Below are 22,355 nucleotides of genomic sequence, written 5' to 3' on the forward strand. Positions count from 1 at the left end.
GACTGTAGGCACCCGACGCGGGCAGAAGGGGAAGCAGACACCCGGGCGCCAGAATCACGGGTCCGGATATACCAAGCAAGCCGACAGCACGCAAAGCCGACCCAGCCGGAGCTCTCGCGGGATTTGCGGGAGCGGGCGGCCGGCTCGGCAAGTCTCGCGTGGTTTGGTCAAGGGGCGGGGCGATCAGCGAGGGGGCGGAGTCCAGACGAGCTGAGGATGGGAGTCGTTCCCGGGTCGTGTTGACTCCTGCGTGCTTCTTCCGGGGGCGCCCCGCGCATGCGTACCTCTCCGGCGGTGGTGGAGGCCGGGACAATCCTGCTGCCCGGGTCTGCGGGTCGCGGGGTCGGGCCCCGCCCTTCCGCGCGGGCGCTGGCGGACGCTGTGCCTGGCCTACCGGCTCCTTCTGCTGCGCTCCGCCCGCCGCCGGCCTGCCGCTGCTTTGGCCTGGAGGGCTCCCGCCTACGCAGGTCGTGACGCTGGGACCGAGCTCCGCAGACGGAGCGGGCGCCGCTGCTGAGCGTCTTCTGCGTGTTCGGTAAGTGCCGTGAGCGTCTGCTGCTTTGGCATTTTAGACACCTGCAAGGAGAATCCATGAGAAGCAGAGCGAGCTGTTTTGCACAGCCGAGGTGTTTTTCAGCTTATGTCGTTTATGCGTGTCTATTTTCTTTTTAAAATCGTGAAACCACAGCTATACTTTTACAATTCTGAAGAATTTGGGCATGGAGGAGGAATACTCTTAGCAATGGAGTTTTTTTCATTACTAAAAGTACTGTGTGCTTTGTAAAAAAAAAAAAAAAAAAGAGTTGCCAAACAATGAAAACCCAAGACTCCTGCCCTCTCTTTGGCTCCTGGTCCCCAAACCCCGTATTTACTCTCCTCCTACTCGGGTTAACCCAATTCCAAGTGTATGCAGTCAGCCAGTCAGGATTTTGTTGGTGTATGAAAGGAGTGTGTTTATTGACAAGAACTATAATCGTATATAGCATATCAATTTCTGGGCCAATAGTACGGATCCCTCCACTTTTTGTCATACCTTATTTTTAAATGTCGCTTTCAATAGCAAGTCACTTAAAAACTGAAGTTGTATTTTGTGACTTGAGACATTGTCCTGTAGCCCAGGCTGACCTAGAACTTCCTGTGTAGGGGAAGCTGACCTTGAACTCCTGGCTTCTCCTGCCTCCACCTAGGTGCTGGGATCAAACATGAACTTGCAGTTCCTGGCCTACAAGTTTACAAGCCAGTATTTCGCAACTTAATATGTTGAGACTTTCACAGTATCTAAGGCCACATGTGATACTTTCATATGACGCAGGACCGAATAGTATTTACATAGAGCTCAGTTAGAGTTTACATGAGAGGGAATGACTGCCTAAAGAAGATTATGCAAAGTTTACCTTTATTGCATGTTTTAAAGTTTTAATACCATATGGTAGCATTTAATTCTTTAAAATTGAGGTTAATTTTGATGAAGAAGTATGGTAGAAAAGCAGTGCCTAGAAGTTTGTACTCGAATAAGAAAAAAACACCACAGATTAAAAAATACTTTGCTAGGTGAACCCTAGGGAGAAGTCTGAAAGAGGAAGGATATTGGTACTGCAGGACTTGCTAGTAAATAGAACTGAGAGGTAGCAGGTTCATATTGCAACTAACTTTATTCATTAAAAATGAATTACTGTGCTAATCTTGATAGCTTCGAAGGAAAACACTACTAATGTAATCACAGGCAACCATCTTGTTCTAAACAGACCTCTCCTTAAATCATAGACTTAATTATGAGCCTTTTTTTTCTTTTTTTAAGGAATTGGTCTTAAAAGACATGAAGAGATCTATGGTGTGTCTTAGTTGTTTCTGGCAACAGTATGCTGGTACTGTTTTCTCATAAAGTCCTGATTCTGTGGTTGGTCAGTGGATGTCCCAGTGCCTGCCTGTGGCTTCTCTGGAACTGCTCTGCTTTTGCGGTGTGCTGAGTACTAGAACTGCATTTTTGGCTCTACCTTATCCTGCTGAAAGGAAACCGCCTTATCAAAACTGTCTAAAGAAATAAGTGTAGGAAACTATCACGGTGTTGTTTTAGATGAGGTTTCTGGTGGTTTCATATTAAAATAGCTGAACTTCTGTTAAGTTCAAAAGAATACAAAGAAATAAAATTTGCTTCTTTCTTGGTTAAAAATCTGTAACGGGTTGTGTCTTATGGTATATTAATCATTTCATTTACGGCAGGTGTGACTACTGTAGTTTAAGGAAATATGACCAATAGTAAGATATAAATAAAGGATGATAGTTAAGTATTTGAGGAAAAACCCATGAATGCTAAAAGATTTGAGCTGTTCTTGCCTGTTAAGGATGACAAGTTTGGAGTGAAGTATTTGCCATCTATCATCTCTTAGATAGTCTGTATTGGGTATGTCTCATATTTGTGGGACACAAAACTATTTCAGCCTAGGAAAATATTTTTAATAGAATATAAGAAGATCCATTCACTTTTAGTTATTGAAGCAGGGAGGGTCAGGGAATGTGCTTAGTGTATTCAGAAATTAAGAGGAATGGCTGGAGTTGGAGCTCAGTTGCCTGTCACACCTGAGGGCTTCCACGTTTCCTAGTATCAAAACACAGCAATCCTGTGGCTGATGGGAAAGCTTGCTTTTTAGTTTAGCATAAAAATTCTTTTGGGGATATATTCCTATAAGTAGTCAGAAATAAATCAACTCTGTTTTGGATCCTGTGTGTGTGTGTGTGTGTGTGTGTGTGTGTGTGTGTGTGTGTGTTAAACAAAAAGCACAAGGGATTATATCCAATTTAGATTATTATTAATCTTTTTTCTTTTTCATTTGGTGTGTGTGTGTGTGTGTGTGTGTGTGTGTGTGTGTGTGTTTAATTTTGTTTTGTTTTGATCAGGGTACAGAATACAAAATTTATTACATACCAAAAAATGTGAGAGTACTAAAATCCTACTTGGGGATTTAAGAACAGCCATTTCAGATTTCATCAGGAGTTGTTCTTCCAGAGTTGGGATTTGAGGAAGAATCCAAACTGCTGGCAGGGGTAATGAGATTGAGAACTGAATGTCAATAACAATAAAAGTGTTTTAAAAAGATTTCTTAAGAATCATATGTGTGGATGCAGATGGAGATGAAGTTACAGTTCTCTTAGTTTTGAGATGCTGGAATAATAATATCTAATTGTAAGTATTCTTTATTAGTTGTGTCTTGCTGGAAATTGAATTAGAATAATTAGTAACTTTCAGCACCTTAAAAGTTTTTTTTAGAATGTACAGCAATCCCAAGTGTGTTCAGTTCATAGCTGAGTTCATAATTGGAAGTTACACTGCATTTGAAGAGCTGTCCCATATGAAGTGCTGTGAAGGACTGCACGCTCTCCCTGCTCTGCGCCAGCACCTGCAAATGCTCCCGCCTGTCTTGGGTGTCCTTGGCTTTGATTCTCACTTTACTAGCTGTGCCTACTGTCACCATGCTTTTTTTTTTTTTTTGAGAGAGGGTTTCTCCATGTAGTTTTGGAGCCTGTCCTGGATCTCGCTCTGTAGACAAGGCTGGCCTCGAACTCACAGAGATCTGCCTGGCTCTGCCTCCCGAGTGCTGGGATTAAAGGAGCGTGCCACCGCCACCTGGCTTGCAGGCATCATTCCTCTGTGTTGTCTCTATTAAATGGCCCCAGTACTTTTTAGAAACTGAATTTGCACAGTAGCAGACTTTAGTATTGGGCCACAAAAGAATGTCAACTTAAGTTTTACCATGCTTTTTTTTTTCTCATGCATTGTTCATTTTTTGATCTTTCTTTTTTTTTATTTTTATATCTAAAAGTAAGTTCTATATAAAGACAAGGTCTGACCATCTTCTTGGTGGGTATGGTGGTGGATTTTTCCTGTTCACACTTTAGGGTAATGTGATGTTTCCTCCCCACCGTCTGGCCACTGTAATTGGATTATGAAGTTCTTGGAGGGAGCAGCTGTGTCCTATGTTATGTCAGAGTGAGTTCAGAATTGACCCAGTGGTTGGAAAACTCTGCTTCGACATGTAAGAAGTAGTTCATTTCAGCTGCCACATCTTTGTTTCTGTCTGTTCTGTTTCTCTTTCTTTCCCTGACATGTACATTACAACATTAGTGGAGTTTTATGTGTCTAACAACTTGGTTTTCTTGTTCTAGGTGCATAGATCATGTGAATTCTTATTCAAATTATTAGGAAATGGTAAATTGCTTATAAAAAATCAGTTTATTTACATATTTGGCTTCTTGGTATTATATATAAGTTTGCAAGACATCAATGTTTTGGTATTTGAATTATGCCCACTTCATAGTTTCTTCTTTGTGTATATAGATAAAGAAGATGGAGCAAAATCACGTGGGTCCTATTTTCATTTTGGTATATCTGGAAGCAGATGTATTCAATCATCTGAATACCACCACAGATTGGATGCTGCATCAGGCTCTGGATTCAATCCCTAGGACCACCCTCCCCACCAAAACAGCAAACAAACAAACCCAGTAGATGAACTTACATAGGAAAAAAACAAGTTTAAAAGCTGAAATAGAGCCGGGCGGTGGTGGCGCACGCCTTTAATCCCAGCACTCGGGAGGCAGAGCCAGGCGGATCTCTGTGAGTTCGAGGCCAGCCTGGGCTACCAAGTGAGTTCCAGGAAAAAGGCGCACAAAGCTACACAGAGAAACCCTGTCTCGAAAAACCAAAAAAAAAAAAAAAAAAAAGCTGAAATAGAGCAGGGCGGTGATGGCACACAACTTTAATCCCAGCACTTGGGAGGCAGAGGCAGGTGATCTCTTGAGTTCAAGGCCAATTTGGTCTACAAATCAAGTTCCAGGAAACAGCCAGCAATAAATATATAAGTGAGACCTTATCTTAACCCCACACCCTCAAAAAAAAAAAATAAAAAGCTGAATTAGACATGTAGGAATGAAACACCTTTGTTTAAATGTAAGGAGACAAGGCCATCAGGAGAAAAGCATGGTGCATGTATGTATTTACTTAGTAGATATGTAACACAGGAGGTGGTGCAGATTCAGAGGCCAAGAAAACTAGTTTAATATTTGGGTTTGAAGAATGGATATCCCTGTAGAAGTGTAATTAGACAAGAGGTGTGATTAGGTGCAGTGATGGAGAAAAAGCCAAGCAAACTTGTCTACAAAGATTCTTCTTGGTGTCTTCGTGCCTTCTGCTTGGTACAGATGTGTATGCTTGAATGAGGGCGATTGGATCTTTCAGAAAAGATTGGTCAGAATTTCTTTATTACCAGCTCTGAATACAAGAGGGTAGGAGAGGGTTATGATAAAATGTCCCAATTTTATGACTCACTTTTGGGGGTAGGAACTAAATTTCTGTAACCTGCTTTAGGGAAGAGGGATACTTAATTTCTTTGACCTGCTTTGGAAGGAAATAGAGCAGGAGAAATAAGGGTAGGCACTCAGAGGGCCTGCTCCTGAGGCCTTTCCAGTATGTTTTCTGCATTCAAAGTAGTCAGCATACTGAAGCCCCATGCTTTGGGGTATTGTGTTTTTTTAACTAGAGTAGATGTTTCTTGTTTCTTTTTCTGACCTGATGGCTCGTGGCTGGTGAGTGAAGAGTATGGGATCATGTGTCTGTACTTGCTAGAATTTGTGAGAATTGGGGAGAATGAGCTGTTAAGAGCTTTCCATGCCAGTTTTTCATTCTGAATGTATTTAGTAGCTCAGTGTTTAGACATACTTAACACCTAGAAGCTAGTCACAACCATGTGTTGTAAGCTTGGTCCCCAGTGTGGCAGTGTGAGAGGTGATAGGAACTGTAAGAAGTGCCTCGTAGTAGGAAAGTAAGGGAAGTTAAAGATATTTCTGTTTCAGTAGTCCTTTCTCTGCTCATGGGTTGCTAGCGTCATTGCTCAGGCTTTGATATATAAACAAGAAAGATGTTTGTGCACCTTAAGGGTATGAGAGGGGCTGCAGAGACAACTCAGTTGGCAAAGTACTTGTTGCACAAGCATGAGGTGCATTTAGATCCTTAGGATCTGTGTGAAAACCTGGGGCAGTAGTAGCATGCCTGTAACTCAGCCCTGGGGAGGAGATGGGAGGATCCCAGGGGCTTGTTGGCCAGCCAGTTTAGACTAATTGGTGAGTACCAGGTTTCAGTGAGACACCCTGCCTCAATAGGGTGGATTGATGAAGACACTCTAAATTTACCTCTGGCCATCTTATACATACATGTGCATGCACACCTCCACATACTTGTTCATACATACATGCATCATGCACACCACATACTCTGAAACACACGTAATGCCAGGATCCTCTTGTATGTCAAGGAAGTGAAGAACAATGAATATCAGTATTTTACAAGCAAATGATAAAAGTGGAGTCTGTAATTCTAGTACTTTGGAGGTAGAGGTAGGAAGATACAGAGTTTGAGTTTGAGACCAGCCTAGGCTCCATAATAATCCTCTTTCAATGGAGTAAACTCCCAGACAAGTGGCTGCAGTGATGCTGTGGCAGAAGGTGAATAGTTTTTGATTCCTTCAGACTTGGGGTGCTGTGAATGTAGAATATAATTAATGTAAATCACAGAGCTTCTTAGATTCTGTGTCTGGCAGGAAATACCAAGAATTTTAAGGTTTCCCAGGCTATATATTTGTACATATTTATCCATACATATTTTTTATACATAATAGTTTGATTTCTTCAATAAAGATTATGGGATGTGGATGGAAGTTTTATTGTGTCTCAGCTGGCAGGCGGTCGGGACAAATCTCTCCTACTCGTGTCCTCCAAGTAAGCACACAGAGGCTTATATTAATTGTAACTGCTTGGCCATTAGCTCAGGCTTATTACTGACTAGCTCTTACACTTAAATTAACTCATAATTTCTATCTATGTTTAGCCACATGGCTTGGTACCTTTTCTCAGTTATGCCTTGACATCTTGCTTCCTCTGTGTCTGGCTGGTGACTCCTGGCTCTGCCCATCCTCTTCCCAGAATCCTCCTTGCCTGCTTGCACTGCCTATACTTCCTGCCTGGTTACTGGCCAGTCAGTGTTTTATTTACCAACCAATCAGAGCTACACATACTCATAGCATACAGAACGGCATTCCACAGCAATGGGATATTTCTCTTTCTTTCTTCCTTTCTTTCCTTCTTTCTTTCTTTCTTTCTTTCTTTCTTTCTTTCTTTCTTTCTTTCTTTCTTTCTTTCTTTCTTTTTTTAATAAATAGGGATTTGAAGGTTTTTCTGGTAGATATAAAAAATTAGCTTTTTTACTTTTTTTCTGAGACAAGGTATCAGGTATCTCAGGCTGGCTTCAAACTCCCCATGTAGTAGCGAATGACCTTGAACTTGTGATTGTCCCCCTCACCTGCTTCCTGATGTGTTGGGTACAGGTGTACCCTTCCACCACTTAGACAGTGTTTGGGATTGAGCTCAGGGCATCATCCGTGCTGCTTGAGTACTTTACCAGCTGAGCTGTCTCCCAGGCCATAAAAATCAGTTTGTAAAAGTTTTTTAATTAGAGTGCTATGTATATGTGTCTTGATTTAGTCCATATGGTTTAGTTTGTTTAAGATATGGGTCATTTGTTCTTATATACTTTGAACCTCTATTCTTCCATTTCTCCTTTTGATATAGGGTCCCACTGAAGTTCTTGCAAGCCTGGAACTCCCTGTGTAGAGCAGGCTGGCTTCAACCTCACAGATCACCTGCCTCGGTCTCTCCTGCTAGGATCAAAGGCAGACGCCACCATGCCTGACTTCTTTGCTTTTCTTATAATCACCTAGTAGACATTGTAAATAACATAGTAAATCAAAGGGCATTTGTTCGGTTTTGCTTCCACATCATATGCTGGTTGGGAGTCTTAGAAGAAATATTGGAAAGTATAAAGAAGTCACAGATGATTGGAACAGTGTTACAGTCCAGGGGTAGCATGCCAGGTAATTGTGAGGAACCTCTACTAACGAAAAGCTCAGCTTGACATTTAGCTCCCATATAAGACAAATGATGATAGAACTATGGAAAGTGAGCATTCAAATTTTCCTTGATGTGGAACTTGGTGCATGAGGAAATGGTGCTTCCAGAGTCCAGGCTGTGCTGAGGCCTTCAGCTGACATTAGGAAAATTTCTGCACATGCATGGTCAGCCACTTGGTGGCTTATTGTCAGGTAGATGGATCACTCAGTGTTCTGTCGTTGTACTCGGTTACCTGTATCTTGCCATAAGTTTAGTAGGAGGAAATATTTAGAAATTCTTTAGCTCCAAAAACTGGTTTATGATATTTGGGAGGACAGTTTATTTCATCCCCATAACTCTTGGTTCTTTTCAGTCTTCATTAGTGTATTTTGTGTGTGTCTGTGAGTGTGTGTGTGTGTGTGTGTGTGTGTATGTATGTGTATGTGTATGTGTGTATATATACAGAGTCTTACTCTATAATCTAGGTTTGTAGTCCTAATACTCAAATTCACTGTTTACCTGCCTTATGGTCTAAATGCTGAGATTACAGGTGTGTCCCACCATACCCAGCTCATCGTTTCTAGATTGTATGTATGGATGTATGTATGCATGTATGCATGCATACATACATGCTTTGGGTATTTGAGATGGTCTCATGAAGCCCAGGCTGGCATTGACAGACTATGAAGCTGAGCATGATTTTCACTTTCCAGTCTTGTTGATTCTATCTCTTGAGTGCTGGGTATAGGCATGGTTTATATGACAATAGAGATTTCCCCCAGGCCTTCAGGCTAGATAAGTGAGTACTCCACCAGCTGACTACATCTGCAACCGCTAGAGTCAGTTTTCATATTCACACATAAGAGCAAATTTTGGAAAACTAAAGTAATCAGTAGGACTTTAGTGTCAAGAAAAGCATGCAGTAGTTTCTGATGGTTTGACATGCATGGTAAATCCTGTCATAAAAGAGTTACTTCTAAGTACTTCTAAGCCATTTTAATGGGATTGATTTTCTTTCCTGAAAATAGAGTTCTTTGAACTCATTCTTTTGTGAACCAGAGAAATTAGAAATGTAAAGACATTTCCACAGCGGTTGGTATAGATATCTGTGTATCATAACTGGTTATGAAATTGTCTTGGCTCTTAAAAAGGACCAGTGAAATCACTGCTTTAGTAGCTGAAATGCCTCATTACTTAAAACGAGGAAGAAGTGTGCTTTTTTTTCTATTAGGAACTTGTGTTACAAGCATTTAGTAATCACTGGTTTTATTATATCGCAAAATCACTTAAAGTATATGTAGTTGGCACTAATTAAATGTGTGTACACATATGCATGCAGACACAGACACACACACTGCACAGAGTGCAGTGGAAATAGCCTTCCCCATTGTGCTTCAGAAAAAAAATGACAGTTTCTATGTGAGTGGCAGTTCCTGGAATTGAGGCCCTGATTCTTTTGGTATTGTTTCCCTGGTGACACTTTGATCTTACTGTAGGGAGACCATTCAGACTTGTGACTTCCACAATTACAAAATAACAGACTTGGGATTTAATCCATTAAGTTCTTTGTAGTTCATTAAGGCAGTGATAGAAAACTATTGTTACTAAGTATGTTGTAAACATTTTATTCCTTAGGGAAGTGAATGGTCCAGGATGCTTTAAATTGGGAGAACTATAAGATTATCTTCAAGATTATCTTTGTTATAACCTAGCAAAAATTGTTATGGGTAGTGATGGAGACTTTTGTCAAAGCCAGTGGGAATAATTATAGAGAATAGATGATGTGAAAGGTGGGGAGCTAGGTAGGACAGTTTGGTTTTCGATACACTAAATATGAAGCACATAGTGGGGATCCACCTTCCCAATGAATTATTCGAGAAATTTACTAATTACATTGGAATATTTGTCCAGTCAGTAAACCAGAAGAAGTAGTTGTTCTGCCCTAAAATCTTCCAGACCAGTGGTTCTCAACCTCCCTAATGCTGTAACCCTTCAATACAGTGGTCCCCAGCTCCCTAATGTTGAGACCCTTTAACAACAGTGGTCCTCAGGCTCCCTAAGGCTGTGGCCCTTTAGCACAGAGGTTCTTGGCCTCCCTAATGCTTCGATCCTTCAATACAGTCAGTGGTTCTCAGCCTCTCTAATGCTGAGACTCTTTAATACAGTTCCTTGTGTTATGGTGAGCCCCAACCATAAAATCATTTGGTTGCTACTTCAAATTGTTATGAATCATAATGTAAATATTCTCGGAGATAGAAGTTTATCCATGGTATCTGGACCCAAGGTTGAAAATGAAAACCATCTCTGTTGGAGACTCTGTTGGAGGTTAAAAAACAACAAAGAAACAACCAACTAACTATCCAAACCAACCAACCAACAAAAAACCCACAGCTGCTTAAATTGCCTTTCTGGCCAGATGGAAGCTATAGTTCTTGTGAATTTCCTATGAGGAGTCATCCCAGTTTGGAGGAAAAAGTTTGTTCTGGAGGAAATTGTGCATATTCACTCTTCTTAGAAAAAACCTATCTCGTGAGCTGTAGGTATGTAACAATACATTTCTACCCTGGACAGCCAGCTTTTAAAAATAGGTAACTAATATGCAGCAATGTTACTACAAGGTATGTTTCTTTTTAAGTTGCTGTCTTTAAGCATGTTTTTTTAATCAGGGATGGTGGTTTCTGCCTGTAACCTCAGCACTGGGGGAGCAAAGAGGAAGATAGTCACAAGTTTGAAAGTTTGAGACCAGCCTGGTTTACGTAATTGCTTTTAGGGAGCTAGGGCTCTAAATCAAGACCCTGTTTGAGAAACAAAAGCAAAAAGAATACCCCAAACTCCTTATTATTTTGGGTCCAGGTACCATGGGCAAACTTCTATCTGAAACACAATGCTTTCTCACCAAGAACAAACAAATAGAACACATCCCAATGTGTGATAATAGACTTTCTGGCACTTAGCACACCTCCATGGAGTTTGTTTTTTGTCTGTTCTTTCTGTCTGTCAACTTAGCATGTCACAAGAAACTTGTCACAGTAGATGTTACTGTTGTTTATGATTGGCATTTGTGTCAAGAATTTAGCATTGCCAAATTCCCTGTTCCTTTACTCCTTTGAGATTTCTATTTTTGGTCTGTCCGTTTCATTGTTTTATTTGTCCTTATGCAGTTGTGTTAATGATTAGGGAGGTCTGTAGAGGAGACATAGGCAGCAGAAAAATCATGTACTTTAGCTAATACTGTTGAAGCTGACTGTCACTTGATGAAAGCCCTAAGCTATCTTTCTGAAATCTGACAGAACGTGCTTTCTAAATTAGAGCTTCGTGATTCAGTGGGTGGTTGCTGCTCTCTTACCCTTAGTAACTCTGGGCACCTCCCTTTCCGAGATCAGAATAGATAGACAGCTTTTTTAAAGATGGAAGCTGGTAACAGGTGTTTAGAACTCTGCCAGGATCTGAGGCAAACCCTTAGTGTTAAGTTTTAGCAAGACAAAGGGAGTGCTTGTTTGTAGTAATTAAATCAAACTGGGGGTTGTGGATGCTTTGTCTGGCCAGGTGTTAAGCCAGGTGTTAGTTGCATCTTCCTTTCTTGAAAAGCCTGATCACTGCCCCCATAGTTATCATTCTGGTTTTAGGATTCTGTTTCTCTGGTCCCAGATGAGGATGAGAAATAGTAATTTGAACAAAGATTATTTGGAGAATTTCTTATTTTAAGGAATTGGCTAATATGAGAGTGCTGAAGGGTTAGGGGCATAGACTTGAGATGGAGACGGGGATCAGGAGCATAAGACAACCCTTGTCGGTGTAGAGTTGGAACTATTTTGGATTACACGGAACTCAGCCAAGGTGGGTGGAGCAGAAAGGAGCAAGAGAGATGTTGGGACAGCCAAAAGTACTTATTTGTTTTTTGAGACATAGTGCTTTGTAGCCCAGGCTGGCCTCGTACTCCTGGCTATCCTCTGGCTGACAAGCAGGTGGAGGCATATGTGGCTCAAATCTGCCACAAGTTGGGGGTTGTGGTTGAGCACCCAAGCAAGAAGCTAACCCAGGGGTTGAGCTCTAGGCCTTGCAGACGTTGTGTCTTGGCTGATTGGATGAGTTCTGAGTAGAATTTGCCAGGAATTTACCTATGGTAGTAGCAGAAACAGTTGTTCATAGAGATAATTTGCTGAAGATTTCCTTCTGCATACTTCACAGGGAAGGGTGTAGGGGAACCTTGTGGGCTTTGGTGTGTTGTGGGAGGCTGGTGTTTGAAAAGCCTGCCAAGTCTGCTTCCCTAACCAGGAAGCAAAGCCCTTTGCCTCCTGCAGTATCTTCAGTGCTACCCGCTAAACATTAACTACTAGTTAACATTAATGTTGGAAATAGTGTATTTTTCCTTTTGTCTAATGCACTGGTTCTCAACCTTCCTAATGCTGTGACCCTTTAATATAGTTCCTCATATTGTGGTGACCCTGAACCATAAAATTATTTTCGTTGCTGCTTTGTAACTGTAATTTTGGTACTGTTACGAATCATAATGTGACTTTTGGAGATAGAGGTTTGCCACAGGGGTTGCGACCCACAAGTTGAGAACCACTTATTGAATTCCCAGTTATTTAGAATGAGGTAATATGTTCCTGCTCTAGGCTCTCCTTGGAAGATAGCTTTTGTACCTTTTGCTTCTGGGTAGAGTTATGTTGGACTCCATTTGATTTAGAGGACAGTTTCTCCTTTGCATTAGGCTGTTCCCATTCACCTTATCTACAGCTTATTTCTTGTTTGCCTCCTGTATACCCACACATAAAAATGTGAAAATAGTCATAGTATTTATTATGTATACATACAATGTTCTGTCTGTCTGTATGCCTGCAGGCCAGAAGAGGGCACCAGATCTCAGATCTCAGATGGTTGTGAGCCACCATACGGTGGCTAGGAATTGAACTCAGGACCTCTGGAAGAGCAACCAGTGCTCTTAACCTCTGAGCCATCTCTCCAGTCAGGGCATTAGTTTTATCTTTTTCCCTTTATTTAATCAATAAGATTAAAGGCTCTCCTTGTATCACTGGAAGGTACTACACCTATCCTTGAGTTATTTTTAACGAAAAGTGTTTTGTTGTTTTATAAACAACACACAAAAAGCATTTCATCTCTCAATACCACTTTTTGTGGCTTTTATTTTACAGTGAATTGAAAAGATACTGTATCCAGTTGGTTCTGTCAGTATGACCCTGAATGAGTAGTTTTACCCAAAGAGAGGGCAAACTATCACAGTTAAAACATTTATTTTATTTTATTTTATGTGTGCATGGATGTTTGCCTGTCTGTGCATGATGTGTGCCTGGTGCCTGCAGAGGTCAGAATAGGGTGTCAAATACCCTAGAACTGGAGTTACAGATGGTTGTGAGCCATCATGTGGGTGCTGGGAATCTAACCTGTGTTCTCTGGAAGAGCAGCGAGTGCTTGTACCTCTGAGCCCTCCCTTCAGTCAATTATATTTTCTCCCTTTGTTATTTTTCTTGATCTGCTTTTCAGAAATGTTAAAGTACTTTCTTTTGGTTTATACACACAGAAAAGTAACTGGGTCATAGCTTTTCCTTTGTGGTGCAGTTGATTTCAAAGTTCAAGAGAGCAGTTTCAAATGTTAATAATGACTATTATTGACATAGTTGTAGATGTAACCAATCGTCTTATTAAAATAAGAAACACAGAGCCAATGTAAAAGAGAAAGCCGAGAGGTCAGAGCTCAGAGATAAAATCTTACCTCCTGCAGTGCTCCTAACTTCCCCGAGAGAGAGCTACTTCCTGTTTGTCTGTGTTTAAATAGTCTTTCTGTTCTGCCTTCTCATTGGTTGTAAACCCAACCACATGACTGCCTCATCACTGCCTGTAAGTACCGCCCTCCAGGTCTTAAAGGCGTATGTCTCCAATACTGGCTGTATCCCTGAACACACAGAAATCTACCTAGCTCTTCTAACCATCACGCTCTTGCTATGGCTCTAATAGCTCTGACCCCATGGCAACTTTATTTATTAACATAAAATTAAAATCACATTTCAGTACAAATAAAATATCACCATACATAGTCTCATGTTATTGCTATTGTCACCATAATTCAACAACAAAGAATCCATGTGCCATAAGAAGCTCTTGTGACCTAAAGAGGTAGGTGAAAGGAAAGACTCAGTAGAAACTGTACTTGTCTTTGTTGTTTTCTGAACACATTTTAAATCTGCACTTTCCTGTAAGTTTTGTATATTCTTTATGCTTAATTTATAGAACTCCAATATTGTTCTTTTGTGAAATCTTTTGAATTTCTTTTCTCTTTGTATTTAAGGGTATGTCTATGTGTACCTTTTGCTGATGATAATGATCAACTTGTGAGCTGGAGGACACAGAACTGCTAATTCTTCTACTTGTTTTGGGAGCCCTTACATCTCCACAGCAGTCTTTCATTGCTCACATATAAACCCTGAAAACTACTTACAACTTTAACTGTGTTAACATAAACATTGCTCTTGCTTCCAAGGAACAGTAGGGAGTTTATTCTGAGCCAAATGTGAGTGACATTGCCCCATAAATGTGAATTTGAACAATGTACTCCATTGTAAAATAGCTGTACAATTTTGTACTAAATTCATTGGTGAGGGGCATTGAACTCTAATAGATTAGGAGAATCTTACAACATTGTTAGTTTTTTGGTGGAAGCTAGTAGGCTGCTAAGTTTAATGGTTTGTTTAATCTTTTACATAGTGTCAGAAGAATGTTAAGTCAGATATAGAGCTTGATAACTGCCTTAGAGTTTCCATGGCTGTGATGAAACACTATGACCAAAAGCAACTTTGAGGGGAAAGGGCTTATTTTACTTTATCTTTCATATAGTAGTTCATCAAAAGCAGGAACTAAAGGTCAGGTACTCAAGTAGAGTAGGAACTGAGAGGCTGAAGCTGAGGGGTTCTGCTTACTGGCTTGTTCTTGAGGCTTGCTCAATCTGCTTTCTAAATGCAGAACTACCAACTCAGGGATGGCACCACCCACAATGGCCTGGGCCCTCCCTGGTCAATCAATCACCAATTAAGAAAATGCCCCATGGCTTTGTTGCAGACAGTCTGAGAGTGGCATTTTCTCAGTTAAGATTTCGTCTTTCCAGGTGACTCCAGTTTGTATCATCTTGACAAAAAAATAGCCAGCATATGCTTGTAGATGAATTTAAACAATCTTATTAAATAAGAAGCACAGAGCCAAATACAGGGGTAATAGCCGAAGAGATCAGAGAAATAGCAAATAGCCATGACTAGCCTTAGCTTACCACCATGCAGTAGCTTCCCCAGAGAGACCTTCTTCCTGTCTAACCTGTGCTTTTATTGCCTTCCTGTTCTGCCTTCTCATTGGCTCTAAGCCCAGCCACATGACTTTCTCATCACTGCGTGTCTATACAGACCTACGAGTCTCTATGGTTGTTACTGGATTTAAGGCATGTATCACCACATTGGCTGTGTCCTTGAACACACAGAGACTCTGCCTGCCATGTCATCGGATTAAGGGCGTGTGCTACCATGGCCTGATTTCTGTTTTGGCTTGTTATAGCCTTTCATCTCCAGGCAAACTTCATTTATTAACATACAAATAAAATGTCACATTTCCCCTTTTTATTCTAATAAAAAGAAAAAAGAAAAGTTATAACTAATATAAGAAAAACTATGTACAATAAGTACAATAACTATATACAATATAAACAAGCAATAAATACCTCAACAATGTCTAGTCCATTTGCATTTGACAAGCTCAGAGAAAATATTCCATTATTTATCCTATTTTATTATAACTATAATCCTTGCTTGATAATTGTTTTGTTATATGTAATTTTACTAGGTTAAAGTTAAAACCTTCCTTTTTGAAAGAAAAAAAAGGATCCCAGCACTCGGGAGGCAGAGGCAGGTGGATCTCTGTGAGTTCGAGGCCAGCCTGGGCTACCAAGTGAGTTCCAGGAAAGGCGTAAACCTACACAGAGAAACCCTGTCTTGAAAAACAAAAACAAAAACAAAAAAAAAAAAAAAAAAAAAAGGAGAAGTGCTGTAGATATCACTCTGTATGCTGTGAATGTTTTGCTCGGACTGATTAATAAATAAAATGCTGATTGGCCAGTAGCCAAGCAGGAAGTAAAGTATAGGTGGGACAAGTTGAGAAGAGAATTTTAGGAACAGGAAGGCTGAGTCAGGAGTTGCCAGCCAGCCACAGAGAAAGCAAGATGTAAAGGCAAAACTGAGAAAAGGTACCAAGCCACGTGGCTAAACATAAATAAGAATTATGGGTTAGTTTAAATGTCAGATGTAGAGCTAGTCAGTGGTAGGCCTGAGCTAATAGCTGAGCAGTTTTAATTAATATAAGCCTCTTGTGTGTTTACTTGGGTCCAAGTGGCTGCAGGACTGGCAGGTGAGAGAGATTTGTCCTGACCATGGACCAGATAGGACACAGGAAAACTTCAGCTACATATGCTAATGTGTGTACACTGCTACAGTTTGCTCAATTGGAGTAACTTGTTATTTATTATTATTGTATTATTAATACAATACTTTTTCTCTGTTTTCACATACCAGCTGAGACCTATGAGATATAAATTTTGTTTCCTAAATTTGGGCATCTAGCAAGTTGCAGAATAAGGGCTCTAAGCTAGATACACATTGCATAATAATTGTTACTTTAAATGTGTTTGTTTTTTATTTATGTAGAAATGAGTGCTTTCTGTTAGAACATAATTAACAGAAAACTTGATAGGAAGTTATAACCTGATACACTTACATTTATTTAATATAGCATTTCTCAACAGGTTGAGAACCCTTTGGGGGTCGAATGACCCTTTCACAGAGGTTGTCTAAAATCATCAGTAAACAGATATGTACATTGTAATTCATAACAGTAGCAAAATTACAGTTATGAAGTAGCAACAAAAATAACTTTATGGCTAAGGGTCACCACAGCGTGAGGAACTGTTATTAAAGGGTGGCAGCTTTAGGATGGTTGAGAACCACTGGTCTAATAGGTCTAGCAAATTAGTAAAGATATATTCCTATTAACATAAATCTTGCCAAATTTTTGCCAACTTTTACATTTGCTGAGTGTTGTGACTCTACTGTAACCTGTATGGATATAGTTGAAGTAGATCTTTTTTTTTGAGCTTGATAATCCAGAAATTTTCTATAAAATTTTAACAGAATTAAACAAAACAAAAAAGGCAGTAAAAGAGTGGCTTCCTGTTACAGCTTCTGTGATCTCACACACACACACACACACACACACACACACACACACACACACACAGTTTTAAGAAATTAAAAGAGTAATTGGGACTTGTCACCTTATATTCCTATGTTCTACTGTTTGACTATGCCTTCTCTTATATTAGGATACCTTCCAATGACGTGCAAAGATTGGATTTTCTATTTTATACCTAATAAACTTCCTAATTATGATCTTGGACAAAGCAACTGCTAGTTAGCTCAATTTGGTTTGAGGACTCTTGGAATTGAGCTTAGCTCTGGGTGTGTGCTCTCTGAATCTTTACCGGGCATTGTTCCTGAAGCATAAATAGGAAGTCAGTTTTGTTTGTTGGATAAGAAAACTGGCAAAATATTTCTATGCAAAACACTTCAAATATCCACATAAAAAGCAAAATCTAATATCTTTACTATTTTTTTATTTAAAAATTTTGCTTTCCTTTTTTCATTTTAAAAATTATATCCTTTCGGAAACTGTTTTAAATAACTTTCATTGAAAACACACTCAGAATTTTAAAGTGCACCATTAAGAGTAGTTTTTGTCAAACAGTTTACTGTTGGTTTGAAGACCAGTCAAATTAATACAAAATAATTCTTTTTACAGGGACAATAATTTTCTAGAACAAAGACAAAATCATCTGAAATTCTTTCCTTAGTGAGCCCGTGTTCTCAAATTACTGGACCAGTCTTGTAGAAGATACTAAAAACACAGTAGACAGCTGCTGAGGTAGAAAGCTCATGTGGTGTCACATGCCCTTAATGATCCCAGCATTTTGGAGGCAGAGGCAGAGAGACAAAGGCATTTCTGTGAATCTTGAGGTCCACCTGATCTATATATTGAGTTCTAGGACAGCTAGGGCTACATAGTGAGACTCTACTTAAAAAAAAAAAAAAAATGAATAAATAAATAGCTTTGACAAATGTTTTGATTGTTAAGTGAGAGTTTTATAAATGAATATCAATTGAGCAGAGTCATTAAACTACTGATGATAAATTCATCTTTTAAGATGACTTTCTTATCAGTTAGCTTTAAAGCCTGAAGCATTATTACAGTCTCATACCACGTTGAGCCCATAACTGTCTGTAATTCCAGCTCCACGAAATTTAGTGTCCTCTTCTGGCCTCTAGGTACCTGTACTCATATGGCAGAACACAGATATATACATATGTACATAAATAAAGATACATCTTTAAAAAACATAGTTTGTGTTTATCATTGAGTATCAAGTTAATTTGATGTTTTTTGTAAGCCAATAGTGAACAGCCTAGTCTTTGATTTCCTTCGTAATTCTTTATAATTTGCCTATCTCAGTAAGGAAAAAAATCTTCTCTGGTGCAGTTGCCGCCAAACTCAAAGCTGCCTTGGTCCATAATGCCAGGGACAGTAGCTCTCTGGGTTTTAGAGTTCTTTGTTTATCTCTGCAGACAGTGTGTTCTCTTGGGTTACATTGTCATTTGCCCTAGAGCCTGCTGAGCTTTGTCTCCTTTTTTGCAGAAAAGTTGCAGCTAGGAGCAGTAATTGGCTCCTCCTTTCAGGGAGTTCAGGGAGAAGGAAAGTGAGTCAGCATCCATTCTGTTCTCCTCCCACCCTGCTACATCTGTCTGCATCTGTCTACTTCCACCTACTTTGACTTTTCAGCACTTAACCCTCCACAAGATATCCCTAAGCAGCCCCAGAGATACCCTAATGATGTATGGATCCTCAGCAGTTCTTCTGTACACCAAATGGATTTAATCCACAGCTCTAAATTTGGGAAGAATAGCAAGATTTCCCGAATCCTTTTAGATGAAAATTTGTGAACAGGAGCTTTGTTTCCCTTCCTCCCAACACTAGAGAGAACATGCTGAAGAGAAAAATCAGCATTTAGTGACTTGTAAATGATGACTTTCTTATCAGACATAACTGCTAACTGCTTGAAATATTGAGTCCTTTGTTCTGTCACTTCTTTCTCTTTGCATTTTCTTTGCTTTTATTGCTTAACAGGATTTAAGCACTTCTTCGTGGAAGAGAAAAATGACAAGAGGGGACAGTGCAAGTTGTGACCAAAGTAATAGAAATACCAAGGTGTGGGCACCTGTGCAGAGGAGACTCAATTGTGTTAGCTGGCAAGACAGTAGGGAAATTAGAGCCAGAAGGGTCCTGGGAAACAGTGCCCCACTCACAGGTGTGAAAATGACACCCCAGAGACTTGCGGAGTTGACACGGCCCACAGACAGGTGTTGTTTTTGAGATGTATTTGACATGTTTTCCTTTGAGATGGTTAGTATAGAATTAACAAATGACACTTATATAGTACTGACTTTTTTTTAATACTGTGCAAGTTAGAGGATTATTATTGAAACATCAAAATAGCCCTTTTAATACAGGCGAAACAAGCTTTGGTGTAATCAGTTCATGATCCCGTTATGTAGCAGTTGTGGTAGAGCATGGTGCCTTTGGATTTTGGAAGACTATTTGATGATATGAAAATATATGTTTTATTAAGTGAAAATCCTAAATGATATTGTTAGTGGGGTGATCTGTGTTCCCTTTTGTTAATAAGATAACTTAAAAATAGACTTGGAAGCTTGAGGACCATCTTATTAGTATTTGAGGAAAAACAGCAGTACAGATGAGCTGTAAATTTTACAGCTGTGGAGAGGAGGGAGGTGGAGAAAAGGAGGAGAGAAAATCATGGCTTTTGAGTCCAAGAAAGCAGGCATGGCATGTTCTGTAAGTACATAGCAAGAGGTGGGGAGAATGAGTAAGGAAGTCCAGAGTGTCAGAAAAAGCATGCTTTGGCTTTTAGAAAAAGGCATAGGAATAAAGAGAAGGGGAAATTATGCTTTCTGGATTTAGAACTCAGAATGTGGGCAAACTTCCCAGCGAAGATGGCATTGAGGAGCCAGAAGGGGAAGCTCAGGTTCATTTTATTGTGAGGGTGGTCACCTCCCATTCCATCTCCTTAGCATGTCTCCAGTTAAATCATCTTTCCTCTTGGGGTGGATGGGGGATTAACTCCTGGCTAGGTGATTGATAGGCTCAGTCAAGATTAAAAAAGTTTTTTTTCAAGACAGCGTTTTCTCTCTTGTAGTCCTGGCTGTCCTGGAACTCGATCTATAGACTGGATTGGCCTGCCTGCCTCTGCCTCCAAGTACTGGGATTAAAGGAATACACCACCACCGCCAGTTCAAGATTAATTCTTTTTCTTGACTTTTTTTGCTTTGTTTTTTGTTTTGTTTTGTGTCCCGCCCCCCACTCTGACAGGGTTTCTCTTTATCCCTTGCTGTCTTGGAACTCACTTTGTAGACCAGGCTGTCCTCATTCTTGCCTCTGCCTCTGGAGTGCTGGGGTTAAAGGCCTTCATCACAATGCCTGGTTTACTGCATTCTTTTGTTTTTTTTGAGACTGGGTTTCTCTGTGTAGTTTTGGTGCCTGTCCTGGATCTCGCTCTGTAGACCAGGCCTGGCCTGGAACTCTCAGGGATCTGCCTGGCTCTACCTCCCAAGTTCTGGCATTAAAGGCTGTACACCAGGTGTTCAGCCCCTGAATTAATTCTTTTTTTTTTTTTAATTTATTTATTCATTATGTATACAGTGGTCTGCCTGCATATATGTCTGCAGGCCAGAAGAAGGCATTAGATCTCATTATAGATGGTTGTGAGCCACCATGTAGGTCCTCTGAAAGAACAACCAGTGCTCTTAACCTCTGAGCCATCTCTCCAGCCCCCCCCCATTAATTCTTAAGGAAGGACACAATACTATATAGGCTCAAAGCCTACCATGTGGGGAGCGTCATCAATGACCTCCAAGACTACTAATCCCTGTCCAATTACCTGGCAGTATAAGCAGTATGCTATTAATGCTGTGTTTAAAAGGTTTATAGAACCAGCAGGATTGTGCAACAGAGAAAGTGTCTTGCCTTGAACACCTCACAGACTGAGTTTGATCCCTGGATTCCATAGGTTGATGGAGAGAACCAACTCCCAAAAGTTGTCCTCTGATCTACCAAGCATATACTGTGGTACCCCCATACCCTCCTACAATAATAACAAGTAATTTTTTAAAGCATGTAGGTGCTTAGAAATGCTTCTAGAACACTGGTGTTCACTTTTCTGCAGAAGTGCTGTTAGAATCAGTCAATATTATGAAGATGTTTACAGTAACTGTTTAAGGGAATGTATGATAATACACATTAATATAACAGTGTAAAAAGAACATTTTTGAAGTCCTAGTAATATTTTCATGTGATCACTTTTTTTCTGCACTAGACTCTTACTAAATATGCATTTATTCCTTAAGAAGTTATTCTCCGCCGGGCGGTGGTGGCGCACGCCTTTAATCCCAGCACTTGGGAGGCAGAGCCAGGCGGATCTCTGTGAGTTCGAGGCCAGCCTGGGCTACCAAGTGAGTTCCAGGAAAGGCGCAAAGCTATACAGAGAAACCCTGTCTCGAAAAACAAAACAAAACAAAAAAAAAAAAAAAAAAAAAAAAACCAAACAAACAAAAAAAAAAGAAGTTATTCTCCACCTGACTTTATTACGTCCCTTGTAGTTTCTCCATGTGACCTCTTCGACTTGCCAGTTTTGTTTCAACACTTCATGTAAACCCTTCAGGAGCTAAAGACAGAAGCCTGGAGCTCTGGCTTCTTCCTGTTTGTACCCTTTGACTCACATACTAGAGGGAGCCCGGATTTATCTATTTTATAGGTATTGAACATCGATAATGAGCATGCTTCTGGTTTTCTTCTAGTTGTTATTTTTGGATAGCATTTTCCATCTGTGGTCACTGACGAGGTTTCAGTTTCCAGTGGCCTTCCTTGCCTCTGCTCTCTCCACCTGCCACTGCTGTGCAGAGGAGACTGTCCACATGAAATCAGCTGCCAAGTTTCCACTGTTTATACTGCATAAGCAGTGCGACTACTGTCCCCCTCCTACAAGGGACACATTGAAATTATTTTCCTTGTCTTTGGTTCTGTTTTTTCTTAACATTTTTTAAATTAAATATTTTTATTTTTAATGGGCAAGTATTAGTTATGCATTCACATGCTTAGACATTTGGTCTACAGCTGGTAATGCTGTTTTGAGGCTTTGGAACCTTTAGGAGGTGGGGCCTACATGAAGGAAGTGGGTTGTTGGGAATGGGGTAAATTTTAGAGATAATATCTTGACCTGTTTGTCTTCCTCTAGCTCCCAT

At 40.2% G+C, this 22,355-nt stretch overlaps 1 protein-coding gene across 2 annotated transcripts in view; it reads left to right on the forward strand.

The window, feature by feature from the left end:
- The first annotated feature begins 254 nt into the window (after positions 1 to 254).
- The window catches only part of Pcmtd1 (protein-L-isoaspartate (D-aspartate) O-methyltransferase domain containing 1), a 91,814-nt gene continuing 69,713 nt past the window's right edge, over positions 255 to 22,355 (forward strand). The window contains exon 1 of one of the 2 annotated variants that reach the window (XM_028855155.2): positions 255 to 535. The gene's annotated coding sequence lies outside the window, so the exon portion shown is untranslated. The remainder of the gene's footprint in view (positions 536 to 22,355) is intronic. The other variant, XM_028855156.2, reaches the window with a different exon arrangement.

Source organism: Peromyscus leucopus, chromosome 2, assembly GCF_004664715.2.
Source record: "Peromyscus leucopus breed LL Stock chromosome 2, UCI_PerLeu_2.1, whole genome shotgun sequence".
Taxonomy (NCBI): Eukaryota; Metazoa; Chordata; class Mammalia; order Rodentia; family Cricetidae; genus Peromyscus; species Peromyscus leucopus.